This window comes from Tupaia chinensis, unplaced genomic scaffold, assembly GCF_000334495.1.
Source record: "Tupaia chinensis unplaced genomic scaffold, TupChi_1.0 Scaffold000064_1, whole genome shotgun sequence".
NCBI classification, from domain to species: Eukaryota; Metazoa; Chordata; class Mammalia; order Scandentia; family Tupaiidae; genus Tupaia; species Tupaia belangeri.
This window is the reverse complement of record NW_006159522.1, coordinates 161,726-171,960: the sequence shown is the minus strand read 5'-3', so window position 1 is coordinate 171,960 and position 10,235 is coordinate 161,726. Positions and strand designations below refer to the sequence as shown.

Sequence of the window (10,235 nt, the reverse complement as noted above, 5' to 3'; positions counted from 1 at the left end):
TTTCTCATTTTTCTTAAGAATCCTATTGATGGTTATTGTGTTAATATTTGTTCTGTTTTTTGTTCTTGAAATACAGTAAATCAATTTTATTTTCCTTGATGGTTATTTTATCAATCCCTCTACTTCAACAGGTACCATGTTAACTTGTTTCTTCATACTTTTTAAAAATTATTATTAAATTTGTTCTTAGGGAGTTCACACACTTCCTAAAGAGAGCTGTCTTCATCAGAGTATGGCCATGTTACAATCCCCTTTCCCCATCCAGTCAGGATTTTGGGCATGTGTGCATACACACCTGACAAGTTCCTCAATCCAACAGGCTGGGACTCGAGCCGTAGTCAGCCATGTGGGATCTGGTTTCCTTAACCACTGCACTATGGAGCTGGCTCTGTTTTGTTCTTTTATAAAAAAGAAACTGACTGGACATTCTTATTTCTCTAAAGTCTCAGCACATGGGCTTGGAGCCAGTGGGTTCCTAGCAGTGTTCACGGAACACAGAGCTAAATGGTACAGATTCACACTCTGCTTCTGGACCAGGAGAAGTCTCTCAAAATAGAGACAATGGTGAAATGGCAGCATGGTGATGTGGAAATTATGCGTGCCTTTGAGTTCAGTAGGCTTACTGACTGAGTCTGTTGAACACTAGCTGTGTAACTTCAGACAAATCACTTAACCTTCCTGGGCTTCAAGTTCTTTATCTATAAAAGGGGAATAATTCTTATTTCATAGAATTTTTGTGTAGGTTAAAGATAATATACTCAGCAGTTAGTGTAATGGCTATGTCGCTGGACTCCCACGTAGTCGACCACGGTTCGCATCCCGGACCTGGTGGCTTAGAACTCACGCCGGGTGCGTGTGCATGCATGCCCAAGATCCCGAGAGGAGAATGGAGGAGAAGGGATTGCAGCGTGACCATCCCCTCTGGGGGGTGATTTCTCGCTTTCTGTCTCTCTGTTTTTCTGGTGAGTGCACGTGCCCTATAGCAAAAACCTCTCCAAAAAAAAAAAAAAGATAATATACTCATGCATATGTAATAGTATTTTTGTGAACCAATGCAAAACAACAACAAATTAATAAATAAAATCAAAGCAGAACCTGACTCTAGACATTCTTGTTTCTCTATAGTCTCAGCACAGGGGCTTGGATGGGGGCTCCTAGCAGTGTTCATGGAACACAGAGCTAAATGGTACAGATTTATGCTCCGCTTCTGGATTAGGAGCAAAAGCATGGCCCCTGCCACCCTTTTGAGTCTCTCAGAGTTCAAGATTGAAAAAAAAAATGTTTTTACACCTGTTTCTATTCCCAGAATGTTTGAGGTGGTTCATTGCTCACATTAATCCATACCTGCCTTCAATGACTCATTGGAAGGATCAACAAGTTCACACGCTGATGTGCATAAAGAAGAGGGAGGGGAACGGGCATTTTATAATTTATCAGGAGACAAGCTCTGACATATCAAAAATATGTATGCAAATGAAATGTTCTGTTTAAATAAATCAATGAAAGAAGTGTACATGATGCAACCATTTCCCAGAAATGCTCCGCAAAAAATAAATGCAGTTGAGGGACTTACCAGTTAACAAAACACTGAAACATATCCATCTGCTCTACTAAGTCATCCTGTGGGCTCCTGGTCGCACTCGATCCTGCTCACCGACAGCTCTGCACTTAGCAAAGGCCTTCGCTATCAATGATTCTGTGTGTGCAATTACAGGGTTGCCTCTGGCCTCACTTAATGACCCCCTGGAGAATAATCAGGTATATTCAATAAGCCAACCATTCAGTGTAGCATGAGGGAAACCTTACCTAAACAGGGGAATCCTAGTGGACATGTTTTTGGAACAAACCTCAGGAATGAATTAGGAATTCTGGGTGGTTTGAGAGATGAGTTTGCACTGAGGTTGGGAGCCATGGGGGGAATGGGTCACACGTTGGGGATCTTATTTTTCTTTTCTTTTTTTTTTTTTTTGGAGAGGTTTTTGCTATAGCGTGTGTGTACTCGCCAGAAAGACAGAGAGAGACAGAGAGACAGAAAGCGAGAAATCATCCACCAGGGGGGATGGCCATATCACAATCACTTCTCCTCCATTCTCCTCTTGGGATCTTGGGCACGCAGGCACGCATATGCGCCTGGCATGAGTTTAAGCCACTGAATCTGGGACTTGAATCACAGTCGACTATATGGAAGTCCAGTGACATAGCCATTATGCTAACTGCTGGTCCCAGAGATCTCATTATTTTCTTCTTACAGTTTTTCAACTGCTTTTGGGCTAGGTGCCCTTTCTGGGCTTTGTGCTTTGGTGTGTTTGTTTAGAATAGTGTTGCTTGAGGGACCAGTAGATGGTGTAATGGTTGTATCGTGGGACTCCTATGTAGTCAACCACGGTTTGAGTCCTGGACCCAGCAGCTTAAAACTCACACTGGGGGCATGTGTGTTTATACCCAAGATCCCAAGAGGAGAATGGAGGTGTGGCCCATCCCCTCTGGGGGATGATTTCTCACTTTCTATGTTTCTGTCTCTCTGGTGAGTGCATGTGCCCTATAGCAAAATTCTTTCTTTAAAAAACAAACAAACAAACAAACAAAAAAACCAGGATTACCAAATACTCTGTCCCTAGACTTTACCCTCCTGCCACCCCCCCTTCCCTGAGACATAACTGAGGAGTCAGGGTAAGCCAATCAGCAGATATCTATATTTGAGTTTTGAGTGACTACATTCAGGGATCAGGACCACGGAAGACCATTGGTCCAGACTTCACCCTACTGCTCCCCAGACATAGCTGAGGAGCCAGATTTAACTCCAAACACTAGGAAAAAGCATATAACCCATCAGGTGACCAGATACCACTGCAGAGGTACAAGAAATATAAGAAATCAAGAAAATATCTCTCCTCAAAGAGAAAAGGATAATTCCTCTTCCTTCACAGAGAATACAAGGGAACTCATGGAAATGTCGGATAAAGAATTTAAAATATTCTGGGACCAGCAGTTAGCATAATGGCTATGTCGCTGGACTCCCATGTAGTCAGTCGACCACGGTTATGGCTTAAAACTCACGGTATCCCAGAAGGCGAAGAAACAAATACGAATAAGAGCAGTGATAATCCATTCCATGAAATCCTGGAAGAAAACTTTCCAAATCTAGAGAGGTATTCAAATATCTAGAACCAAGAAATACAAAGGACCTCACATATATTCAACCCAAGAAGATCTTCCCCAAGGCACATCATAGCATTAAAATACATTTAAAATAAAAACAAAAACAAACAGTGTTGCTTCACTGGGAGTTATTGGAGGCAGTTTTGATCATATCAACAAAGGGGCAGGTGGTGCCGCTGGCCTCTGGTGGGTAGAGATACTGTTAATATCCTAGCTGGTACAGAACAGCACCTACAACAAAGGTCCCATCCAAAATGTCAACAGTGCTAAGACAGAGAAACTCTGACTTAAGATGATGGTAGTATCCTGAACCTATCCTTCTAAAGTAATCTTAGACAATTTGACTTTAGCAGAAGATTGTGAGATCTTTGGATAAAAGTTGCCATGTAAGTTTGGGAAAAAAAAAATCATGTTGCTGCAAGTCCCCAGGCTTGCTGACAAGGTCTGACTCAGCTTCTTCCCACATTTTAAAGGGTTCTCTTTGCTTTTACTGGGATTTGTCTTTTTTAAAAGCTTGTTTTTCTTCCCAAAGTATTTTGCATTTAAAAGGTTTGGTCCTGAACCATCTAGTTATCTAAGTCATTTCTGGCATATTTTTTAAAATTCTTCAAGAAACTTTTCAAACTGATCTGGCTTCTGGAATGAATAATATTTATTTTCTTGAGGTCCGGGAATGAGGTGAGCCTTTATTCACTGCTGGTGGATCCAACAGCTCATCGACCTGGGAAAAAAGAGTGAAGTTAATAAAAGCAGACTTGTTTTTCATTGATTCTTTTCTTCCCTTTTTTTGCTGGAAAATTCTCTTCTGTAGATCCCTGGGGTCACACAGAGAGTGACGAAGAAGGGGAAAAACAAGTTTCAAAGTAGACACTTTTAAGAATCATGTTTATTTTTTCTGGAACCATCCAGAGCTGGGCAGTGGGGGGTGGGGACGGGGTGAAGGGATACCCAACCACACAAACAAGACCATTTAAAATAAAGCCTGCTTCTGATTTAAGTCATTTCCTTTCTGCTAGCTTGTCAAAATTCAACTGTCTCATATCAAGTTGGTCTGAAAAGCAGACTGGTGCATGTTGTATTTCAAAAACCCCTTTGACTTTGGCAGACTCTAGAAAATATTAAATATGTTAGAAATCTAGGAAGCCAGGAGAATGGAAGAATGGTTTATTTTCATGGAAAATCAGCTGTGTACTTTAGGTGGCTGGTAACATTTTTCCTATGATAGGTGATTTGACTAAGGCCAAAGGTTAGGAAAAGAACATATTAAACCATTGCAGGTCAGGCAGAGAAATAGAATTTCTACCTATGAAAATGTATTTTGGGATAAAAACCTCTACCTCCTTACCTATGGAAGAGCATTCTGCCAGCTCTGTTAATAATATTTCACATTGGTTCAATGAATTCCCTTAGTGGATGGTGAGAGTTATTAAAACTATCACAAGTTGAAAGACACCCCTGGAAAGCAATGGAGGAATTTCCAAGGAGGCTGTGTGGAGAGGCAGGAAGTAAGTGCTGAAGAAACAGAGTACCCTGAGCGGCTGTGAACTGCAACGTTATTCTCAGCCTTACTTATCATACCCCATGGATAGATATTTCTGTTTTTTTTTTTCTTTTTTCCACTGATGAAGAGGGTTATGGGAATACAATTGGCTCACCTGATGACATTAGCATTATGCATAATGCTTGGGGCCTAGACCTAGGATGCTGAGAACTGACTGTTGGATTCCCAGAACATTTTACATAATGATGTCTGGGATGCCAGGTCAGCAGAGTGACTGTCAAAAGACTTGTAGGCAGCAGAAATCCATTGGAAGTAGATATTAGCAACTAACTGTTTAAAAAGAGAATTTTGCAATGGCTTCTTTAGTTTGATGGCTTGTGATGTGGGGACATTTACTTTGCCATAGTTTTTGTTATTCTTTATTCATAGAATTACATATGTAGCTTGAGAAAGTGTTCTTTGCTGTTACTTAAGTGTGATCTCTCTCTTGGCTTCTTATGGTTCCTGTAATTGGTCATGGCAGAAATCCATGCCTTACCGAGAAACCAGTTGTCACATCTATGTTTTTGTTTAGATTTTTCTCTTCCCTGCAAGTTAAATGGAGAACTGGAATTAAGTTAAAGAAGAATGGAACCTGGGCTAGGCCTGCAGTATAGCAGTTAAGTCCTGTGTACATGGAGACGAATCCCACATGGCCACAGCTGTTCAAATCCCAGCCTTGGTTGCTTGTGAAAAACATGCCAGGCATGAGCGTGTGCCCCAAATCCTGAGGTAAGGGGAAATGATGGAAAAGGGATTGTGGTATGAGCAGACCCCATTGGTCAATGCTTCTCTGTCTGGAGAACCCATATGCCCTCTAGCAATTAAAAAAAAAAGATTTATCTCTGTAAAAGAAGAATGAAGACACAGGGTCCAAGAGCATTGGCTATTTTCACAGTGGAGAAAGAAAGCTTGTTAAAAATTGAGATTTCTTTGAATGGTGTTTAAAAAACTTTCTATTACCAAATTAAAAGGCAAGGTGGTGGGGCCAGTAGGTGGTGTGGTGATTAAGGCACTGGACACTCCCACATGGCTGACCAAGGTTCGAGCCCTGTACTTGGTGGTTTACCTTCTCACTTTCCCTCTGTCTGTCTCTGTCTCTTTCTGGCCAAATTAAAATAAATAAAATTAAATAAATGATTCTTAAATAAAAAAATAAAAGGCAAAGTGGTATAGAGAGGAGGTTGGCAAATTTTATCTTAACGGACCAAATGGTAACTTTCCTTTTCTTTTCAATTTATTTCTTTGTGATATGGGACATGTGTACTGGCTAGAGACAAACCGAGACAATGAGAGAGAGAGAGAGAGAGAGAGAGATAAAGCACCCCCAATGAGGATGGCCACTCTGGAATCTACTTTTTTCCTCTATCCTTTCAGAATTTGGGGCACTCTTGCACACAAACCTTGCATCTGTGATCATGTTCCAATAAAATTTTATTTTATAAACACTAAAACTAGAATTTCCTATAATTTTCAGATGCCACAAGTGGTATTGTATTGGCATTTTTTAATCATTTATTTTTATTATATATAAATATATATGATATGTGTATATAATATATAATGTATATATTATATGTGTATGTAATATATAATGTACATATTATATATATCTATATCTATATATATATATTTATCAGAGGGTGTGTACAGTCACAAGAAAGAGAGAGAAAGCAGAAAGCACCCCCCTCAAATGGGGTGTGGTCATGCCATAATTTCTTCCATCTCTCCATCTTGTTGGGATTTGGGGCATGCATACACATGTGCTCCGCATATTTTTCAAGTTGTTGGAGCAGGATTCAAACTGTGGTTGGCGGGACCAGCAGTTGGCGTAATGGCTATAGTCCACCGCGGTTTGGACCCAGTTGCTTAAACTCACACTGGGTGCATGTGCATGCGTGCCCAAGATCCCAAGAGGAGAATGGAGGCGAAGGGATTGCAGTGTGGCCATCCCCCTTGGGGGGTGATTTCTCGCTTTCTGTCTCTCTGTCTCTCTCTGTCTTTCTGGTGAGTGCACGTACCCTATAGCAAAAACCTCTCCCAAACTGTGGTTGGCCATATGAGATCCTGCTCCCTTAACCACTAGGCCATGGGGTTGGTTCCATAATGAAACTTTTTTTAAAAAAATCAAAATTAATGCATACAAAGCCATAAGAAACAAAAATTTTAAATTTTTTATATTTTTAAAAATTATTATTCATAAACACAACAAGGCCCTAGAATTTGATAAAAATTTAAGTAAGGACAAGATCAGTAACGGTGCTGCCCAAGACATACGGAGCTTAAGGGAAAAAAAAATCAGTAAAGTGGTCCAATAGATTTTATTCAGACTCATAACTATTTCAAAAAAAGAGAAAGAAGGCCATGCCTAAAATGATTATTGTAATTCTGTAAGAACATTGCCTTAGAAACTTAGTTGTTCTGTTGCACTGTTTTACTGCCTACATTTTCGTTTACTCATGATAGAGAGCATATGTGTATGTGCATGGGTTCAAGAAAGAGAAAGAAATGAGCACCCTTCACAGGGTCTGCTCACACTGTTATCACCTTCCTCCAGTCTTTTAGTCCTTAGGATCTTGGGCACCGATTGCCTGGTGTGTTTCAGGCTGACTCGCCAAGAATTCAAGCTGTAGCCGCCATGTGGGATCGTGATGGCTTTACCACTGGCCTGTAGAGTCAGCCCTGTTTCCCCACCTTGACCACTTTTTCTTTCTACATTCTCTTTTTTGACTATTCTGTCCTCTCCTGTTTCTTCTCTTATCACTCACTCACATTCTTTTCATTCCTTTTTTTCCTGCACATCAGCTTCATTTAATGTTCCTCAGATTCTGCAAGGCACATGATCAAAGAGCTCTATTATTTATAATAACTGAGAGATTTACTATAAGTCAATACTAACTCGAAGGCTGAAATGCCTTTTGTTGATAGTGGTTTATGTCTTCCTGGCTAGAAGCCAACATGGTGACCTCTTTAACAATTCTCATGATACTCTGGCCTTGGAAGTCTCCAATCTGGGAAAGATTGCTCTGCGAGAAAGCTGATAAACCACACTAATGTCCAGGGATTTCCCCATAATCGGTCACTGGCAATCTCAGAGTATGTGCTCATGAATGTAAGGGGCCACTTCTCTGGGACTCCTGACAGTTACCAGCACATTCTGTAAAGAAGAGGGTCTGAAAACCAAATGTTTGAAGTAAGTACCACTGGGATGTGCAGGGCGATTAATGAGGTAGCATCTGGCATTTATAATCTGAACAAAAGCTCCCTTCCCCTTTCTTAAATCTTTATCCCAGATGAGAGCATGGCTCAGTACCAAGAAAAGTTCTCGGTCTTTGTTCCCAGGGAAAGTTAAGCCAGAAGCACAGAATGCTGCAGGGGTGTGACCATGGAAATAGGGGTTAGAATTTTCATATATTCCACTCAGTGGCTCGAGCACCACAGGGACATAATTCCTGATGAATAATTTTAAATATATTTTATAGATGTCAATATATTAACATTGATTAAATCGAGCCCTCTGATGTTATAGCAGATAATGAGGCAGAATTAAGATTGGGTAAATTTGCACTATGATCCCATGTTTAAAAATGTGTTTAGTTCCCTTGTTGCCAGACAGTGTGTGAAGTGATTTTTTTTTTAATTTTGTGGAAAATAGAATTAAAATAGGAGTTTATTTCAATGCAAAGCAATTTTGAAAACTACGCAAATTCTTTTTATAATACACTTTTTTTTCACAACTGTTTTGAAGACCCCTGAATATGTTATCATTCTTTGAGTCCAGAAGTTTAAGCTCTTAAACAGTAAAATAAACATGTCATATGTTTATTCACATATTGTCCAAACACACACCAAGTGCTTTTTGTGGTTGGTTTGAAGTTTTGATTTTGGTTTTCTGTATTTATTTATTTTTGTTTTAAGAAACAATGTGAATATCCTGTGCTGGGGTGGGGTGGGAGTTGGAGAATGTGGCGCTTACCAGACGATGGGAGAAACTGAAGTTACTTCCTCCAGGCTTGGAAAGCCTCCTGCATTAAGCAGCTTTGGAAATGAGCTTTAACAAGACAAAAAAAAAAAAAAAAAAAAAAAAAGGGGGTTTCTTAGGAGGTGAAGGGACAAGGGAAATAGATTGTTTCTGGGAGAAAGTATCAGACAATGAATACTCATACCAGAAAATCACTGTAGTCACTATACCTAGGACTAGCTAGTCCACACACATCTCTTTGAACTCTTAATCTTAATTTGAAAAGGAAAAAAGGACAGTGGTTTTTATCATCTACTCATCCAAATTCAACAAATGGAGACCAGGGATCTGACTGGTAAGATACTCTTACCTTTTTATGTTGACTTGTCAGGTTCTGAATACTCTGACCTTGTAGCATTCTGAAAAGTAAGTGGTTTTGGTTTGCCCTACCCACAGCACCAAATCTGTAGGGGCAAAGGCAATTGCCCTGAGGTTCACTGAAAAAAAAAAAAAAAAAAAAAATAAGAAAGCTTTGAAAAAGAGTTTTAAAAAAAAAAAAAAAAAAAAAAAAAAAAAAAGGAGTTCTCTGAGGAGATGAAGGGAGGTCCTTTTTAGGCAGATGAGAGCTACTAGATTTCTAAGTCCACCATATGTGTAGAGCAGCGGTCCTTGAACTTGCATGTACGTTGGAATCACCTGGAGGGGTTTGTTAACACCCATTGCTAGATCTATCTCAGAGTTTCTGATTCACAAGGTCAAGGGTAGGCGTGAGCACTTGTGTTTTTAACAAGATCTATATTGTACAAAGATGTACAACAATTCAATGTAAATGATAAACTATAAAATAAAATAAAAATCTCTACCCCACCAACCAAAAAATAAATAAAGAAAAGAAAAGAAAAGAAGGAAAAGAGAAGAAAATAAAGAAAGAGAGACAGGACAGGGAGAAGAAAATTGTTATTAAAGTGGGTAGCTCTATTTGCCCATAAAAACAAGGACCAGTTCAATGGCCTTGTGGTTAATGTAGCCAGATCCCACATGACTGACCACCAAGCTTGAGTCTTGGACATCACAATGTCCAGAAACACAACAAGCACAGGTGTGTGCTCGCCCAAAATTCCAACAAGAGGAAGAGATGGAGGAGAAAGGATTGCCATGTCCCATCCCTCACCCCCAGTTCCTACCACAGTGTTGACACACAAAAGGAATTTTTAGTAATAATTATTCCAGATACGGGTGGGGAGGGTAGCCAAAAATGTGAAAGAACTGGTTGTACACTCAAGAATTTACAATGTTGATGAAGAAGATTAATAAACAACTTGCATAAGTAATGTAAGTCATTCAAATAAATGCTAAGAGATGAAAACTATCATCTCTGATAGTCTGCAATGCAGGGAGGTTAATTGCTAGTTTATGGGGTTCAAGGAAGGCTTTACAAAGAAAGTGGTTTTCAGCTGTATGTGGATATCATGCAGTCTAACATATGGAAAATGTCTTCTCTAGAGTATATCCTCCTCTTCCTGACTTTTATTCTTCTTTTTAAAACGATATATGTGTGTGTGTGTGTGTGTGTGT

The 10,235-nt window shown here is 39.7% G+C and overlaps 1 protein-coding gene across 9 annotated transcripts in view; it reads right to left on the bottom strand.

Annotated features, from left to right (window-relative positions):
- Nucleotides 1–3,759: 3,759 nt before the first annotated feature.
- Nucleotides 3,760–10,235, bottom strand: part of USP38 (ubiquitin specific peptidase 38) — an 86,089-nt gene continuing 79,613 nt past the window's right edge. For 8 of the 9 annotated variants that reach the window (XM_027766109.1, XM_027766129.1, XM_027766126.1 and 5 more), the window contains one exon: nucleotides 3,760–3,880. The gene's annotated coding sequence lies outside the window, so the exon portion shown is untranslated. Of the gene's footprint in view, nucleotides 3,881–8,675; nucleotides 8,751–10,235 lie in introns of all 9 variants that reach the window. The other variant, XM_027766121.1, reaches the window with a different exon arrangement.